Source organism: Canis aureus, chromosome 2 (genome assembly GCF_053574225.1).
Source record: "Canis aureus isolate CA01 chromosome 2, VMU_Caureus_v.1.0, whole genome shotgun sequence".
NCBI lineage: Eukaryota > Metazoa > Chordata > Mammalia > Carnivora > Canidae > Canis > Canis aureus.
This window is the reverse complement of record NC_135612.1, coordinates 66,455,711-66,475,016: the sequence shown is the minus strand read 5'-3', so window position 1 is coordinate 66,475,016 and position 19,306 is coordinate 66,455,711. Positions and strand designations below refer to the sequence as shown.

General features: G+C 36.7%; 1 protein-coding gene across 33 annotated transcripts in view; it reads right to left on the bottom strand.

Moving 5' to 3' along the window:
• The window catches only part of LOC144301100 (uncharacterized), a 217,777-nt gene that overhangs the window by 51,332 nt on the left and 147,139 nt on the right, over positions 1-19,306 (bottom strand). For 5 of the 33 annotated variants that reach the window (XR_013367966.1, XR_013367985.1, XR_013367967.1 and 2 more), the window contains one exon: positions 7,715-8,494. The exons of 25 other annotated variants lie outside the window; for them this stretch is intronic. The gene's annotated coding sequence lies outside the window, so the exon portion shown is untranslated. Of the gene's footprint in view, positions 1-7,707; positions 8,495-19,306 lie in introns of those variants that run through there. 3 more of the 33 variants (XM_077877642.1, XR_013368004.1, XR_013367993.1) reach the window with 3 other exon arrangements.

Below are 19,306 nucleotides of genomic sequence, written 5' to 3'. Positions count from 1 at the left end.
TTATTAATAAGAGTAGCTAATACTCATTCAATATTATCTAAAGGTTTGGTGATTTATATTGATTGCTATATATCTCCCTATGAGATAGTTTAATTGGTCCCATCGTTACAGATAGGGTTACTGATGCAAAGAATGGAAAGAGAGAAGGAATTTGCTCAGCATCTCCTAACTATGAAATAGCAGAATGAAGATCTGAACCCAGACAGTACAGTTCCTGTGTTCCTGTGTTCTACATTATACAGATGCAGTATATCCTTTACCATACAGATAGAGATAACAATGTAAGCAAAGCTATAATTTGTTGAATTCTTAACACAAGTGTCTATATAAATAGCATGCATTTGTTATGTTGTTAACATACCAAAATAACACTATAAATCTGAACTTAAACACCTGGGAGGGGAATGATTGTGAGAAGTATTTGATTAAACCCAAAGAATCCCAGAAATGTTCAAAATTGGTGTACTGTGTACTATGGAAAATTTAGATAAGCTTAAATGTGGATTTGACCCCCCATATTCCTTCTCCTACCCCATGAAGAAATAACTAACTAAATTTTATTCCTTCTCCTATTAAAAAAAAACAGAATTTATTCTTTCAAGAAATGAGAATCAGAGAGGCCCTGGAAGTCACCATATCTGGTAGAAGCTGAGAGAAAGGCACTGAAAATGCAAAATTACATAGAATTCTGCACAGTGAATGGGGGAAAAATCAAGTGCCATTTTTTATTTCCAAACACTGACAAAAAAGAGAATGTAAGATAGTCTTACTCACATGCCTGGACCTTCCCTAGATTAGCTAGACCCTTCTCTCTCTCTATGTAGTCTCAGGACCTCTCTATGTGATCTATTTCATGGCATATATTCAGGCATCCAAGAGACTTAGGCAGAAGTTTACAGTCCTCTTAAATGTGATGCATAGACTGAAAAAGCATCACTTCCCCCATGCTCCATTTGTCAAAGCAGTCATAAGTCAGCCCTGGTACAAGAGGACAAAATGAATGAATAAGGAAAAAGTGGTGAGACTTTTCAGGCATGGTTCTATGAGTATAGTCCTTTCAATGTAAAGACCTAGAAACAAAACACAAAGTTACATGACCCCTGAACACCAAATACACAGTGCTGGAACAGAGGGAGAATAGCTACCACAGAGGCTCCTATTTAAAAAGAAGAGATTATTAAGACTCATGTTGCAGTCACTACTCTAGAGAAATTTTGGCACCTAACTAGACATGTGTTGTTAGTACTTATATTCCATCCTGGTCCTGCTTCTTGGGAAAGTTCTCCATTGCTCTTGACTGTCTTCTGGGTTTCCAGTTCCATCATGAATTATCTTTCTTTTTCCATAAGAAGAAAACTAGATAGCACATGGTCCAGTCTGATTCCTACTGAGAGGTTAGAGGCTCTGACAGCTCTTACTCTGAGCTCTCTCTGACTCTTCACACAAAGCTGGTGATACATACACCATTTAAATTATTTTTAAAACTTCATGAGTTTCTTTTGAATATTATTAGGGCCTACTATATTAGATGATATTCATATCTATAAATCTTTCTTACAAAGGCATCCCTATACTTTTTGGTTGACTGTGAGGTTGCTGTGGGACAACATGTCTAAAATTCTTCAGTCTTCCTACCTAGCAAATAGTCTGCAAGTAATCCAAGAGTATCAAGGAAAAACTACCAGTCTTCCTAATGGCTAGGTTCAGAAATAGCATAGCATCACTTCTGCTTCACTCCAGTGATCAAAGTAGTTATAGGCTAGTCCATATTCAAGGGGAGGGAAGTAGGTCCTACCTCTCAAATGGAAAAGGTGACACAGATTTTGCAGTCAACTCTAACCTATCATAGGAAGAGAACAGAAATCTAGATGTAAGAGAGCTAAATACTCACTAACTACCATGATACAGAGTCAATAGATAATATTCGCATTTAATCAATAAAGAAAGAAAACTATAAACATGTTATTTAGAGTTTTAGAGATAAAAATCAGAAATAATGGCTTTGAGAGCTGAAAGAGGATACCTCAAAAGAAAAGATTCGTGCATAGGAAGAGATTAACAAAGTTCCTGCTATATTTACTTAGAGCCTTTTTCATAATATTTAATTATTTTCACTATGCACATGAATTTCTTGGCAAAAATAAAATTAATCTCAAAAAGAGTAGTTTCTATTTTTTTCCCAAGCATGATGAAAATTATACTGTACCAACCTAAAATGTAGTTTAATGAATTTGGCAACATCTTATTATTCTGAACTAAGTAACAAAACAATTCACCAGGAACCTTTCTTCAGCATCTCTGCCCAGTTAGTTTAAAGAATTAAAAAAATAAGAATTGGAGGAGCCAATAACATAGTTTATAGAAGAAAAAATGAGTGACAGCATAAGTGCACATTTCCACTTTTTAAACCAACATTTTTCACCTTCAAAAGTGTCTTAGGGGTGCCTGGGTGATTCAGTTAGTTAAGCATCTGCCTTCAGCTCAGGTCATGATCCCAGGGTCCTGAGATCGAGCCCTGTATCAGGGCTTTCTGTTCCGTGGGGACTTTGCTTCTCCTCTGCTCCCCACCCTTGTGCTCTCTCTCTCTCTCACTCACTTACACTCTTTCTCTTTCTCAAATAAATAAATAAAATATCTAGGAAAAAAAATCTAAAAAAAGAAGGTGTGTTAAAGTGCATTCCAATATTATAATTGAACTCCAAAATAGAGTTCATCCTTGGTAATTGTTATGTAATGCTGCGCCTTTGATAAATGACTCTTCCATACATATTTTTTCTCACCCTCATTACATCTGTGTGACTTTCATTGACCAGGCATTATTATCCTCTTCATTTTCCAAAGGAAGAAAGTAGAGTCCAGATGAGTTAAGTTCATCATCTAAGGTCATATGGTCATCTAAGATTGTATGATTACTTAGTGTCAGAGCTGGTTTTCCAGTTTCAAACTATGACCTCTTTCATCTCATGGTCTGCCAGATGTTGACAGACCATATCCAGAATGGCACAGGAAATTAGTACATTGAACATCCATCTGGGTTTGGGAAGTAGCATCACACTTGGACATTTCAAAGGAATGAGTGTTGTCCTGACATACACAGTAGTAACAGTAGTATTTGTTTACTCTGTCTACATCAAAAAGAAAACAGTGTCTTCCTTGCTAAGCACAATGAACAGAAAAGGATTCCAATTCAGTAACATTTCAATGAGAGTGTTGAAAGTCTCCCTCTATTAGTAGAGAAACATTATCCAGAACACTTCCTCCTAAACAGTGCCAAAGCATATGTAATTCAAACTTAGCCAAGAGTTCAAAGCCCAGTTTGAGGAAACTCTGACAGGATTTTTAGTAGGAATGAAAATGTGTGATCTGTGTTAAGTTTCAGAGACACATTTCACAACACAGGGGACTCAGTTGTTCCCCTCAAATGAACTGATTCAACAATCTCACACTTCCTTCCTAAGCTTCAGTCCAAGGACCTGCAACTTGGCTTTGAAGAACAGGATTGCCATCTTGTATAGTTGGTAAGCCATTTGGAAGTGTGAGTTCCAAGCTTGGCCATGAATTATCTGTATGCCCAGGAGCATTTTGCACCTCTGGGTCTCAGCACTCTTGTGTGAAGGTTGATTAAATGCTGTTCTCCAAAGTGCAGTGTTCATACCACTGAGGGCACAAAAGCTAGCCTGTCAGGACAGGGTTGGAATTTTAATTTGTGATGGTCATTTGGTTATTTTAGTACAACCAAAAATCAAAGTATCTCATCTGCTTTGAGATTTCACAGATTTTATTGCTTTGGATGAGATTACAGTAGATATTTAAATTGTTGTCAACTTACATATTAGGCAACTTACAGGGAGAAAGACTAATAATATTATAAGCTTATACATAAATAAATGTAAAATTCTTAGAGATGAGGAAGAAAATGGAGAACACTGGACCAGAAGAGTGATTTCTGCTTGAAAAGTGTTATGAAAAGTGTTTTTGCCCCTTAAAAGACAAGAAAATTAACAACGAAATGAGTAAATATCTTCTACATTAATAAAAACACTAATAATAATAGCAACTTTACAACAACCCTGCAAGGAAGGAACTGGTATACTCCTTATTTAATAAATAAATGTTAGTTAAGAAAAACTGAATAATTGTGTGGCCAGGAAGTAAACAACTAACATGTAGTAGTGCCAAGCAGGCTCCTGATAACTGTGAAGCCCGTGGCATTCCACAGTCTGTGGCACAAGATGGCAGATGAGAAATGTACAGGCAGGACTCAAACTGGCAACTGGGATCCTCCATTTTCTGCTTGTGAGATGCTGAGCATGTTGCCGAACATGTGCCTTTTTTCCACATTTATAAAATAGGGTTAATAATAATAAAATGAAGAGATGTTAGTCAAAGTGCAGAAAGTTTCAATTATGGAAGATGAATAGGCTCTGGAGATACAATGAATAGCGTGGTGACTATAGTTAATAATACTGGGTTGGATAGTTGAAATTTCCTGAGAGTAGTTCATAAGTCTTTTTAACCCATGTTTCAAAACAGTAACTATATAAAGTGATGGATATATTAATTATCTTGGTTGTGGTAATCATTTCACAATGTATATTGTGAAACATATACAAAACATTACATTGCAAACTCTAAAAAAAAAAAGCCAATGTCTGGGGACTTTTCCAGTATGAAAATAAAAAATCAAATAATATATACATAAATACATAAATTTCATCTAAACAATATATATTTATATAAAATGAATAAGAATATTCATAAATATAAAATATAAATTAAGATATAAAAATATAAAATAAGACATCCATGGTGGGCATTTAGCATGTCTTTATGCATAATAAGCTGTTAATGTTCGGCCATGGCGGCTGCTGTCGTGGTGCTCTGTTTATCACTGAACTCCCAACCAACACTCTTGGTAGGAACAGTGCAGGGCTGTGCCCTTTATAGAAGACTTTCTTATACATATTTTTATTTCTATTGAAAACCTCCTCCTATGTTTTAAGCATCCAGGTTTGTGTGTCTCATTTCCTGCTGCAACACTTTGTGTTTCAAGTTGTTCTTTGAATCTTAAAATGCCTCGAAAGCTTCAAACTTCATGTTTCTTTGGCTTGCTATTTCTGTCTTTTTCTCCCTCTTTCCCATGTGCCGCAGAATTCTGAAAGATGATACCATGAGGAGTAATAGCTGTCATGCATTGTGTGCCAGCTCTGTCCTGGTGCCTAATGTAAGTTATCTGAAACCACTTTCACAATGACACTTGATGTGGTTTACATCACCACTTACAGGTAAGGAATTTATTGTGTAAAGAGGTTAAGAGACTGGACGACTCTTACAGATGAAATGTGACTGGGCTAGGATTCATACCCATTCCCGCATGGCTCCACCCTGCAGAGCTGCAATCAGCACAGCACATGGCCCACTTATGATTCACTAGGACTTCAAATTCTGGTGATTTTAGACTTTCCAAAGATTTACTCAAGGGCTGTCAAGTCTGTTTGCAGATGATTCTTGCAATTCTTCTGTCTTTTTACTGAAGATAGCTTTAGTTTGAGGCTCTAGGAGCACTCCTTCTAACTTGAAACATACATCTGGCAAAGCATTCTTCTAGGACATCATCTGGGCAGAAGAAGATGTTTCATATTTGGTTTGCTTCAAAGTACTGTTCTTTTTTTTTTTTTAAGATTTTATTTATTTATGAGAGACACAGAGAGAGAGAGAGGCAGAGACACAGGCAGAGGGAGAAGCAGGCTTCATGCAGGGAGCCTGACGTAGGACTCGATCCCGGGTCTCCAGGATCAGGCCCTGGGCTGAAGGCGGTGCTAAACTGCTGAGCCACCCGGGCTGCCCCAAAGTACTGTTCTTATTTCAGATAAACACATACTCCTTTTGGCTAGCTGAATTTTTTTTTTTCTAATTGGGATTTAATGATGGATCTGTTGTTGTTGGGTTATATATTAGGTTTCTGTGATGATCCTAAATTGGACCTCCAAGTCGCCGAGTCTTATTCCACACTACTATATTCAGTCAAACCCTCAGATTTTAGAGGTGAATGCACTACAATAGGGACCAAGACTCCCAGTACTCCTTACAATTAGAAGGCTGTCAAAGAAACCTGCACTGTTGGGGTAACAATAAACCCTGCAACCAAATATTCTACCTGATTTTTTTTTTTTCTTCAGTGAAGAAAGCTTCCAGGAAGAGAATTCTGAATTATATTTCTGTTTCTATTATGGTTCTGTTGGTGATTAAGGCTTCCTAGCTTGCAAAAACATATTATTCAGGCCAATGGCACTGATGACAATTTCAACTTACATTGGCTGCTAATTTGAAAGGTTTTCCTCCTCCAGAGTTTTGACCTTGAAAGATCAATTGTCATTATAATTAACACATGGGAGCTATTACATCTTACAGTAAAGGAACTACCAACTAAGCAGCATCCATCCAAAAGCTTAGCACCTTTTATATTTCTTTTACTGTTGTGAACTTCTCCCTGGAACCTCATTTATATGTGAACATCCAGTGATATTTGCAGTGGGAAAACAGTGATATAATAGAATTTCAATTGAAATACATGTACAGGGAGGGATTTGGGGACATTATCCCTTATGTGCCTAGTGGTGTTTTGAATTCCTTGTGTGGACTTAGTATGTGATATTGTTTAGTCCTCACATTTACTTTATTTTTATTTATATCTATCTGCATCTATCTCTTTACGGAACCATCAAACCCTTCTATCTGTACACAGGCCCAGAGCGAAACTTGAGATAAGGTTTAACACATACAAATGCTATCCTTACTGGGTGTGAAACATTTGTGTGATTTTATTCTTATCTTCTCTTGTAAAGATTCTTCTTGTATGTTTTTAATTAAAACTACATAATTTTCAAAGTTCTTATTCTTAAAATAAATAATAATATGGGGTCTTCAGAAGCAGCCTCTGACAACATTTAGGATACAGAAAGTACTATTGGAAACAACAGCTATGGACTAGACAGGGGAGGCAGAACTAAGTAGTAAATTGTGATACAGACCAAGCTTCAGCAGACCCTTGAGAAGGTGTGGAAATGGCACATCCAAGTTGTCTCACTTAGGCCTAAAATGACCGGTCCTTTTTATCCCTGCCACAGTCGGATATGGTCCACCCCAAGAAGCTACTGATCTTGAGCAAGGTGGCTTGCCACAGCTGATGTCATCCTTGGCATTCCTGACAGCTGAGGCAACGAGTCTTTCCTTATAGGGACATCTGGGTAAAACCAGGGCCTGCTTTATGGGTATATCATTTTTTCAGTCACTCAGGGTCCCTCAGGGGCCTTTATTTGGGTCAATGCTCTGCTGTTGCTGTCTGAAAATTCTTGGTAACTGAAAAATGGATCCCCGCATTTTGTGCCCTGGGCCTCATAAGGTAGGTAACAGATCCCAGGTGACACATCTCTATGTCCACTTCAGTTCCTACTCCATGAGAGGCTGTTGTAACCTGAGGGTGGCCCATCCACCAAAGACAAGCTTTTGGGGTTAAATGGTGTTAGTGGATGCTACCCCACAGATGTGCTGATGCAGAATAAAAATTTAAAGATCTTCTGAAATATAATAAAATTTCCACACAATTTAACCAGTTAGGTCTAAGTAAATGTAACTAGAGGTCATTTGTTCACTGAAATTAGGTAACTGAGTCGAAAATAAAGTATAATAGATTTTTTCCTTTTGCAACTTTTTAAATATATTTTATTATGATGGTGAGCGTTGAGTAGATTCAGTGCTGATGTGTTTTATCATTCTTTTCTATCTCCTTTTTTCTCTTAGCTTGTGAGTAACGAATGCAAAAATGGAATAGATTACTAGGACTGAAAGTCCTCCAACTGCAGCCTTTTATTTACAAGTAAAGAAAATGAGATCCTACAAGGACATTGCCCAAGGTCACACAGCTACTCAGGGCCAACTCATGAACTAGAACTCAATTCTCTTGACTTTAAATAAGATTTTTTTTTCATTATATTTGAGCTGTAATTTCTTCTCTATGTTACATCACCAGTGATCTTGACATTAATTCTCTGATGAAAGGCATTTCAGTCCATGCTTAATTTCTCAGTAGCTTGGAAATTTTCTAATAAATCAAGTCTAAATTAAAATCTGTATACTAAAAGTGGGACAGCAGATTTATGAGGTGACTCTCCAAGCTGCAAATGCTGTCATTTTCTCTATTGAGGTAGTTGTCAGTTGCTGCACCTGGAAGGTTTCATTCCAAATGGTTGCAGTGAATTCACTTCAAGATGCTACCTGTTCCTCTTTGTATGAGCGGAGAGTTGTCAAAACAGGAAGTCCGATTATAATGGGGCCACAGATTCAGCCTGAGGCTGTATTTGCACATCTGGTAACTTTGAATATAGCATCCCCAGAGATGAGAACCTTCATAAAAATGTACAGGGCAGAAACTGTGATTTTGCCTTCAGAGACAAAACGTGTTGATGGAAAGTTGATGGTTTGAAACAAAGCCAACCTGCAAAATTACACCAAATATCATTGCTATTGAGGTTGGTTGGAAAATGAAGTATTCAGGCCAATGATTCTTTCCTAGAAGCTAAAATAAATCTGAAGCAATGGATACAAGTCAGACATGGTCATAGAGCCTCGGATAGCTAATAAGAAGTCACAACAAACTCTGTCTCTAGCATTTCAAATTACCAGCAATCTCAGGTGACATTGATGTACCACTTTCCTGGTGTCTTAGACTTATTTTACCTATGTATTTTTGCCTTGGATCCTCCTGAAGCTTTACATCTTTGCCTCTATATTCAACTAGGAAATGAGAAAGAGAGATGGGGGAGCAGACAGAGAGAAATAAAACTAACTCCTGTCTCTGAGTAGCATTCTTTCAAAATAACAAAGAATCACCTTGATAAATTAGAGTGGTCATCTGCTTGTGTCTTTACCATTCTTGTACTTTTGGGAATGCATGCCCCTCAATTTTAGCCAATATGTTTAAGGTAGTTTAAACTACTTCCAGAAGTGAGGCCCCATTGACCAGAAGCACATCATCTGGCCATGCCTCTGGCCACACTGATTGGCTCAGACATTAGTTCATAACTAGCTTAGAGCCTCTGATATGTTGTGGCTTCTACAGTGAAGTAGTTCTCACCTCTCTTCTGCTCCTGATGGTGAAAAGACACACGACTTAGAGCCATTTTTCCACCACTAGAAGAGCTTGACTGATAATGAGGCCAATATAAACACAGACAGTATGTCAACTTTACTCAAACAAAAGTTGTTTTTAAAAATATATACATGTTTGTTTTCAACAAAAATGGCAGCTAATGTTGCCACTAATAATCCAATATGCATAGAACTGGAAAATAATTTCTTCACTCTTTCCTTAAATGATGTGCTTTCCTATTATTATAAAATTTACAATAGTCAACAATGACTCTAAAAAAATAAATACATAAACAAAGATGACATATAAAATAAATGCTGTTGACTTAAACTTGAGCTATCTAGGTGAAGCCATACCACTATACTTTTCAGTCATTTTACCTCAAAAATTCTCTTTATGGCTTAGTTGTTCTGAATATATGTTGTCCTTCATAGCATAATAAGGAAAAGTCGTTAAAACATTCATCACACACCAGACCCTTTAGATGAACCTAACCTACTAATAAAAGCATCCCATGAGCAATTCAGAAAATCTTACCCTCAGGACTTGATCCCACCTCTGGATCCTTGTCAGACTTTGCCTAACCAACCTTTCCATAATGCTATTCTTTGCTCTACTTCCTGCATACCCTCACTTCAATCTTATCTTCTTGATTGTTGACCACAGAATTTAATACCCTAGGAATCTCTACCTGTAGTAACTCACTTGGGCTTTTGCCTCTTTGAGATGACATTGAGCAATTCCCCTTGGGTACAGGGTCACTGTTTGAGGAGGACCAGGACTATCTTTTAACTCCTTCATGCTCTGTTTTCTCCATATGGAGCTCTATTTGCTCCATAAACTCTATTTTCTCACCTATATTATAATTTTATTTCATGGATGGATACACTGACAACAGGGCTCAAAGTCTCTTTTGCTGGCTCCAGACTCCAATGTCCATATATATCAGATTCATCCATCTAGGTGTCTGTCACACTAGGACATCTCCTCAGTTGCAAACCAGAACCTTCATCCTTCTCTCAAAGTTCGCCCTTCTCTCCCCTATGTAACTAGGAGTGTCTAGTCACCTAAGTGAGACATGACATATTCATCTCCAGCTTCTCCTGTCCAGTGCCCTTATACTCAAATGGTTACTAAAACTTGTCACTTTTTTCTTAATTGTGTCTAATCCACTTCTTCATTTCAATTCTTATTGCCCTACTTGGGATCTTTATTGCTTCCTAATTGAACTTCCACTTCACTGCCCTCTAATTCATCTACAATTCTACCACCAGAATTCTATTTTTTTAAGTAAATTAATCATGCCACTTCTCTACCTGAAAATATACACTTAACCATTACCTAGTAGATGAAGTTCAAATTCCTAAATCTGATAGTCTATATGCTCTGCAATCAGACTCCAACTTACATCTCTAATGATGTAGGTCACTCCTCTTAAAGTACAATATTACCTGACCAAACCAAACTACTAGTCATTGCCATAAAGTGACATAAACTTTCAGAGTCATCTTTGCCTGAACTTTCCTTCCTCAATTCCTTGCCTATCTGAATTGTATCTATCAATATCCATCAAATGCCATGGTTGAACACCGTCTCCTCTGTCAAGGCTCTCTCCACCATCCTTACAAATGGAAATAAGTTCAGTCTCATTTTCAGTACAACAGCCTTTTCTTCACACCTATACTGTAGCTTTCTGCATATTATGTTATCATTCATTGCATACCTGTTAACCTCTTTAATTAAAATGTACTCTCTAAGGGTATTGGAGTCATGTATTTTATCCTATTGGTACTCCTAATGTCTACCAACTTGCACTGCATAAAGAGGCAACTCAATAGCTATTAAATAAAGGAATACATGAATGAACTCATGGATACTGAAGGAAATCTTTTGTAATTAGAAACATCAGTGTTAGATTCACGTGCATCTAATCCAAAACTCTCAGTTAATATTGAAGCAAATAGAGATCCAGAATGGCAGAGCCTATTAAGAAAAGGCTCTCACAGTTTGCTGGGAGCAGAGGAACAGGATTAGAGTGCGGGTGCTCTAAATCCTGGTATGGCCCTTTCCATTCAGCTTATTTTTCTCTATACCTCTAAGCTTCCCTCCTCCCCAAATTATGATGCTAACCTTTAAGAAACTTATTTAAAAAACACATACACAATACTGATTCATATTTGTCAGTATGTAATAGGAAAATTTGGTGATTCAAGCATTTGCCTGGGATTCAGGACAACTGTGTCCTCATGTCAGATTCTAGCCCTAAGAGTGCTACTAATAAACCATGAGATGTTGGAAAAGGTGTATCAGAAGAGAAGTATCCCTCATTGGCCAATTTCTCACTATAAAGTGAGCTTCATGAGGTTTTTATGCTATTCATCTATGCATCCTCAGTACCTAGAATAATACCCAGTGGCAGAGTAAACTCTTAAGAAAATATTTAGTAAATAGAATAAATAAATGAATGGATTATTATATGCTGGGAATTGCTCTTGGTGCTTTATATGCTTCACTTTATTTAATTCTTATGGCCACCCTATAAAATAGGCCTTATTTGCTATATTTTGAAAGTGAGAACATCAAAGAATAGAGGGTAAAGATGGTACTGGAATACTCAAAATTATTCAATGTTAAAGCAAATGTTAACCCCAGGTGTGTTCAACCAAAAAGGTCTTACTATTCTTTTCCTATCTGTGAAATCAGAAGTCAGAAAAGTTTAATATGATCCAGCAATCCCACTTATAGGCATATATCTGAAAGGGATGAGATCACTACTGCAAAGAGATATCTGCACTCTCATATTTATTGCAGTAATATTCATAATAGTCAAGATATAGATACAATCCAATAGTACATAACAGATGAATGGACAAATAAAATGTCGTATATACATATCACACACACACACACACACACACACACATACACAGTGGAATATTACTCAGCCATAAAAGAGAAATCCTTCCATTTACCATATGGATGGACTTTGATGGCATTATGCTAAGTGAAATAAGTTAAAGAAAGGCAAATACCACATGATATAACTATATCTGGAAAAGAAAACATCGAACTCATAGAAACAGAGAGTAGTATGGTGGCTGTCAGGGATACAGGGGTAAGGGAAATGGGGAAATGTTAATCAAAGGGTACAAACTTTTAGTTATAAGATGAACAAATTCCAAAGATATAATGTGCAACATGGTGACTATGGTTAACAATAATGTATTGTATACTCAGAAACTGCTATGAGGGTATAGCTTTAAAGTTCTCACCATAAAAATAACAATAAAATGATAATTATGTGAGATGAAGGATGTGTTAACTAACCTTATAGCAGGAAACATCTCCCAATATATGTATGTATCAAATCATTACACTATATACCTTGAGCTTACACAATGTTATTTATCAATTATATCTCAATAAAGCTGGGGTGGGGAAACAGATACATTTAGATACAGAGCAGCTCCTAGACTTATAACAGACACAGATACTCAATTGCCCTTGGGTAGATACCTCTCAACTCATAGACAACTGTAAGACACAAACAAGAACATAACAGGAATGACAGGCAGGCAGATTCAAGCACATTTAGACCTAAAGGAGTGTTGGGGGAAAAAGTTAGAAAGTAAAGACAAAGGAAAACAAATGAATTAAGTAAATACACACACACACACATATACATACTTAGATCTATTCATTGAAAGGAGAAATACATTCCTTCTTTGTAGATCAAAAGACACAGTTGGTTAGATATTTATAATTACACCACGTATTACTTAGTTTGTTCATAAAATTGTCATTGACATACTTAGAAATTTTAAGGATGAGGAAAATAAGGGAAGATTTCTGGGAATAAAGCTAAGGGTTTTTAAAAGAATTTTTATATTATTTTCCCCCAGATATAACCTAAAGTCCTTAAGAAATGTTTTCAAAATAATCCAAAATTTATTATTTTTCCTTCTGGGCTTTCACATCTCCAGGATGAGATTACCACCAAGGTCTAATCAAGCAATAAAAATTTTATGGTTGTAATAAAGTGCAGAATGGAATATCAAGAACCAAAAGTGTATGCTTCAGAGACCAAGTATGAAGAAAAGTCAAGAAGGAAAAAGATAATTATTGCCTGAAGTCATCAAGGCAGGCCTCATAGAGGACATGGGACATGAGCCATATCATTATGGTAGATATCTGGGTGAGTTTTTTGTTTTCCTTTCTTTTTGCCTGTCCAGTGTCCATTTCCTAATTCTTTTTCTTTTAGAATATTTTCTCAATTCTACTTTATCCATTTCAATAGAATTGGGACTAACCCCACTTGGTACCATCAATCCATGGGCAGGCTCTGGCGTTGGGTTTGGTAATAAGTATTACATAAGATTGTTAAGGATGTATAATATATTTAGATCAATATGGTAAAACATGAGGCTCTTGCTAAAATGCACTAGAAAGAAAAATTCTCTTTCTACTGAAGTTAACTTGGTAGGATAAAATCTGGAGCTCCAAATAATCATCTTGGTAAATTATGGGAGAAACTTCAAGATGGAAACCCAAAATACAGATTCTGGGCAAAGTTTCATGAGTTGTCAGATCCATTCATTCCTGAAGGAACTAGATGTCCCCATGGACTTTTCATTTATATTATTCACAAATTCCTTTAACAGTTCAAGACAATTTGAGGTATTTCAGTTCCTTGTGACCAAAAGAGTCCTTACTAATACACGTGCAGATGTGAATTGAATTAGAATAGGTGGAGATAAGTGGTGAGGGCATTCTAAGTGAACTGCTGTCCATCATGAACAAAGGCCAGGTATAGGAGCAGAGGTGCAATGGGGAGAACACTGGAGGTATATATTGGGACATGATGGAAGATAAATGTTTCTGTTGGTCAGTTGTGACTAACAGATGGAAGACCTTATGCCACGGATGTCAGGGAATCATTGAAGATTTCTGAGCACTAGTCATAGTGATGAGATTAATTTATACCTCTATAGCATGGTACAGCATTTAGAGTGATTATTGAAGCATTATCTTATTTAATGGTATTTTGAAGGCATTAATATTATACCTATTTTAAAGGCAGGGAAATGCTTTTTTCTAGAGCCACCAGTAGCTTTATAATAGTGCTTCTGAATTGGCTTTCTGACATTGAATTGTAATCCAAATTTTGTAACTCTGTGGGAGAGAGGACTGTTTCTGATTCTTTCTTTTGAGGTGAGGTTTTCCTTCTAGTCATTTTGCTAGTGCAGAGTGGCCAAAAACAAGTTGTATTGGGAAAAGGAGAAAAAGAGAGGAGAGAAAGAAGGAAAGAAAAGAGAAAAAGAAAAAAGAAAAAAAGGAAGAAAAAAAGAAAGAAAGAGAAGAAAAAGAGAAAGAAAAATAAAGAAAGGGAAAAAAAAGGGTGGGGGAAGCAAACAGAAATCAAAAAGCAAAAAAAAAAAAAAAAAAAAAAAAACACGGGGGAGTATCTTCTGATTCTGTATACTTTAAGTCCCTTGACTTCCCCTGGAACTTCTCCATCTAGCTGGTCTTCTGGGGGAGGGGCCTGTTATGAAATGGGCAAAAGACATGAACAGAAATCTCACAGAGGGAGACATAGACATGGTCAACACGCACATGAGAAAATGCTCTGCATCACTGGCCATCAGGGAAATACAAATCAAAACCACAATGAGATACCACCTCACACCAGTGAGAATGGGGAGAATTAACAAGACAGGAAACCACAAATGCTGAAGAGGATGCGGAGAAAAGGGAACCCTCTTACACTGTTGGTGGGAATGTGAACTGGTGCAGCCACTGTGGAAAACTGTGTGGAGGTTCCTCAAAGAGTTAAAAATAGACCTGCCCTACGACCCAGCAATTGCACTGTTGGGGATTTACCCCAAAGATACAGATGCAGTGAAACGCCGGGACACCTGCACCCCGATGTTTCTAGCAGCAATGGCCACAATAGCCAAACTGTGGAAAGAGCCTCGGTGTCCATCGAAAAATGAATGGATAAAGAAGATGTGGTCTATGTATACAATGGAATATTCCTCAGCCATTAGAAATGACAAATACCCACCATTTGCTTCAATGTGGATGGAACTGGAGGGTATTATGCTGAGTGAAATAAGTCAATCGGAGAAGGACAAACATTATATGGTCTCATTCATTTGGGGAATATAAATAATACTGAAAGGGAATAGAAGGGAAGGGAGAAGAAATGGGTAGGAAATATCAGAAAGGGAGACAGAACATAAAGACTCCTAACTCTGGGAAACGAACTAGGGGTGGTGGAAGGGGAGGAGGGCGGGGGGTGGGGGTGAATGGGTGACGGGCACTGAGGGGGCACTTGACGGGATGAGCACTGGGTGTTGTTCTGTATGTTGGCAAATTGAACACACAAAAAAATAAATTTATTATTAAAAAAATAAAAATAAAAAAATAAAGGCAGGGAAATGAGAATTTAGAGAGGTGATATCAAATATATATCATATCCTACCTCTGCTGCCTAAACGTTTCAACAGTTTCTCATTGTTTTTAGAGTAATTCAAATTTCTTACCAGTAATACCAATTTCTGCGTGATATGATCCCTCACTCTCTACCTTTATCTCATTCCCTGCCTTTTATACACTCTCTGAATTGTTCGCTGCACTCCAAGATACTGTGTTGTCTTCCATTTCTTCAAAAGCACCAAGTTATTTAAGACTCAGATCCTTAACACATGCTGTTTCTCTGCCTGGATGAATACATTAATAGTAGACACATATATAGTTTTAAACTTTGCAGTAGCCACATTAAATTAAAATAAAAGTAAGCAATGAAATTAATTTGAACAATGCATTATAATCCAACTATCTGAAATGCTTCAACATGCAATCAGTATAAAAATTATGAAACAGATTTGTATTCTTTTTCTCAAAATATTAAAATTTGATGGTATTTTATACAATTTTTTATGTCAATCTGAGTTAGCCAAATTTTAAGTGCTCAAACTAAGAATATGTGGATGGTGATTACCATTTTGGACAGTTCAGGTTAAAAGTATTCATTATGACTAAATTTAGATTGGACTAAATGTTTTATTTATTTCCTAGACACCAGTGCATGGGATTGAGCAGGAAGACTAGAGCAAACATACAAGGAATAAAAGAATTACATTCAGCCTGTGCATCTCTTCAATATCCTCATACTTATAAATCTCTTAAAATCTTGTCTATCACAAACAAGAACTCAAAATGTGTGAACTATTTTTATTATTATCATTATTATTAATACCAGGGACAGACTGGGGGCTCAGGTCTCCTGACCTTCAGCCAAATGTCCCTTCCAGAATCCCAAGGGGCCTCTCATGTTAGCAATACATTTATGCTAAGAATACAATGTCATGGGTAGCCACCAGAATTATACAAACTTACACATTGGATTCCTGGTGCTGTAAGGTCTGAGATATTCCAAATCACTTGTTTGCAGAACAAAGGACTAAAAACAAAATTATTTCACTTTCCTGGATTGACCTTTAAATCCATCCATGGTGCCTCACCTATGCAGCCCTCACTGCTAAGCACCCTGATGTTCTTGTTAAAGATGCAAGGTCTAACTTGTGAACAGGAATCCCTGGATGGATGAAAGTCAGCATTGGAAGGCCAAGCTTTTTTTTAATGAATGTATGCTCATCAATGAAAAGACCTAATGAAGCCACATTTTAGCTACATTCCCACTAATGAATCAAATGAGAAAAGGGAAAGCTAAAAATACTTCATAACTATCTTTTTGTAACATCCTCAGAAATGACAAGTGGAAAAAAATGAGTTTTCTTAAAACAAGGACAACTTGGGGACAGCCATAGTAACCAAATCAAAGCCACATTATTACATAGAAGGGAGAGGATAATAGTGAATGGTTAAGTACCTAATTAAGTCTATTTCCTAGACATGAATCCCCAAGATACGTTTGTTGTTCCTACTCACTAAATATTTTTAAAGGTTACTTAGTCTCTCAGGAAACCTGTCCTCATACTAATAATTTACTAAAAGACAGGGACAGACACAAATGCTCATGACTAATGTGACAGAATCATAGGACACTCATTCGCACCCCCTATGCAGATAATATGCAAAATCCAAACTCTCTTACTTTTGAGAAGCAAACACAAAGGGGGTTAAGTGTGTGGTAGATCAGAGGGCTGTTGTCAACAGCAAAAAAAAAAAAGTGATTTTATTTATTAATTTATTGCAATGTAATTGCTCATCTATCATGGGCCAGGTACTGTGCTAGATCCTGAGGATAGAAGACAAATATTATCTTGCTTTCATGGAAAGTTTTGTGGAGGGAATCAGATACTTACATAATAATAAACTTAATAATTTAAACTTAATAAATATCCAAGACCTATACTCAGTATTTAATATATATGATCCCAATTAATCTTCCTAGTGGAAATGAATATCAATTTACAACAAAGGTAAGTACTACAAAGGAGAGGAGCATGGTTATGACAATATGTAATGACATGCTTCAATTTGAGAGATCAGGAAATGACAAATGAGCACTACAATTCTGATAAAGGTTCAGCAGCGAACTTTCTAGGGGAAAAAGAATGATGTGGAGTGTTTGCCCACTTCCGTAGTATAAATACTTCCACTGGGCTTTCTTTAAACCACCAATGTAATGTCACCAAAGGGGAATTAGGAATAGAGGTGTACAATCAGCCCCCTGAAATAGGCAGATACAATCTAGCTCCATTATATCTGTGTAATAAGTTAAGATCTGTTTCTAGATGACAGGCAGCAATTTGAATGGGCCCATAGCTCTACTGTTGCCAATGAGTGTATGCATCAGTTTGTTACACAGGATCACAGGTGGAAATGGGGGTGTCCTGAGAAAGATTACAAAGGATTTAGCCAGGCACAAACACACACCTAGAATCTACCTAGAGAATGAATAGATGCCTTGCCTACACAAATAAATTATAAATGTTCATAAGCAATTACATATTTTTGATGATTTATAATATATAATTAAAGGCTTTGATAAGTTTACCATATCTTTGTTTATAGAGTACTTTATCAATAAGGAAATATGACTAATTTAATCCAGAGAATGAGACATTGATGCTACATCTTGAAAATGAGTGAGAGTTTTCTCAGCTATGAAAGGGAGATAAGGACATTTCAGAGAAGGACCCTATTTATAGCTGACTCAGGATGGCCCATGGTGTGGGTAAATAGAATATGATCTTCTTGGGGAAGACAGTGAAGTGAGGGTTATTGACTGGGACTAGATGCAAAGGGTTTGGTGATTGTGCTAGGTAGTATGGCCATCCCTCTGCCTATATCTGACCTTCCATGAAGACTAGCTTCTCCGTTGGCCATTTGAAGCATTTTGCTCTTGGTTTTAGACACTGAGATCCTCTCTGTGAACATTCTTTTTTTCAAAAAAATTATTTAAATTCAATTTGCCAACATATACTATAACACTCAGTGCTCATCTCATCAAACTACTTTTAAAATTCTTCACAAAGGAAAATGGGGATCGGTAAAGTAAATGAGACAAACAGTAGAACTGAGCAGTGTATGAGAATATACTGTATTCATAACTCTAAGTGATTAGTAATTCTAAATATTGTGCTAGTAATTCATCCCACTTTTTTGTATTTTTGAAGTTTTTCATAATAAAACCTCTTTTTAAAATCTAAAAATAGAAAAATAAAGTGTCAGTTGTGTCATAGTTAGATATGTAGACAACATACAAATAAAACTAATTTCCATGAGGACCCAAGAATTTTGCAGAAGAGTTGGGAGAAGAATAGATTTGTGCACAGAGTTCACAGCAAAGAAAAAATAAAAAAATAAGTCACTAAGTAGATCTAGTTTTTTGTCTGTTTTGCTTTGTTATTCAGTTGGTATTTTCTTGAGAATGAATGGGAGAACAAATTGTCCAATCCTTAAGCATAAGATACTTCATCATGTGAAAAATAGCACTGTAGAATTCTGCCTTTGTGGAAATGACTTTACCTGGAAACACCTGGGGTCCCTGTATAGTAGGGATATTCAGAGAAATCTCTGCTTTTTGTCTGAACTCTTATGAGAAGTTTTAGTTTCTAAGAAATGTGGCCTCTTAGAATCACAAAAAAGCTTGACACCTGTTGACCCAATAGTCTTCACACTGTGCCC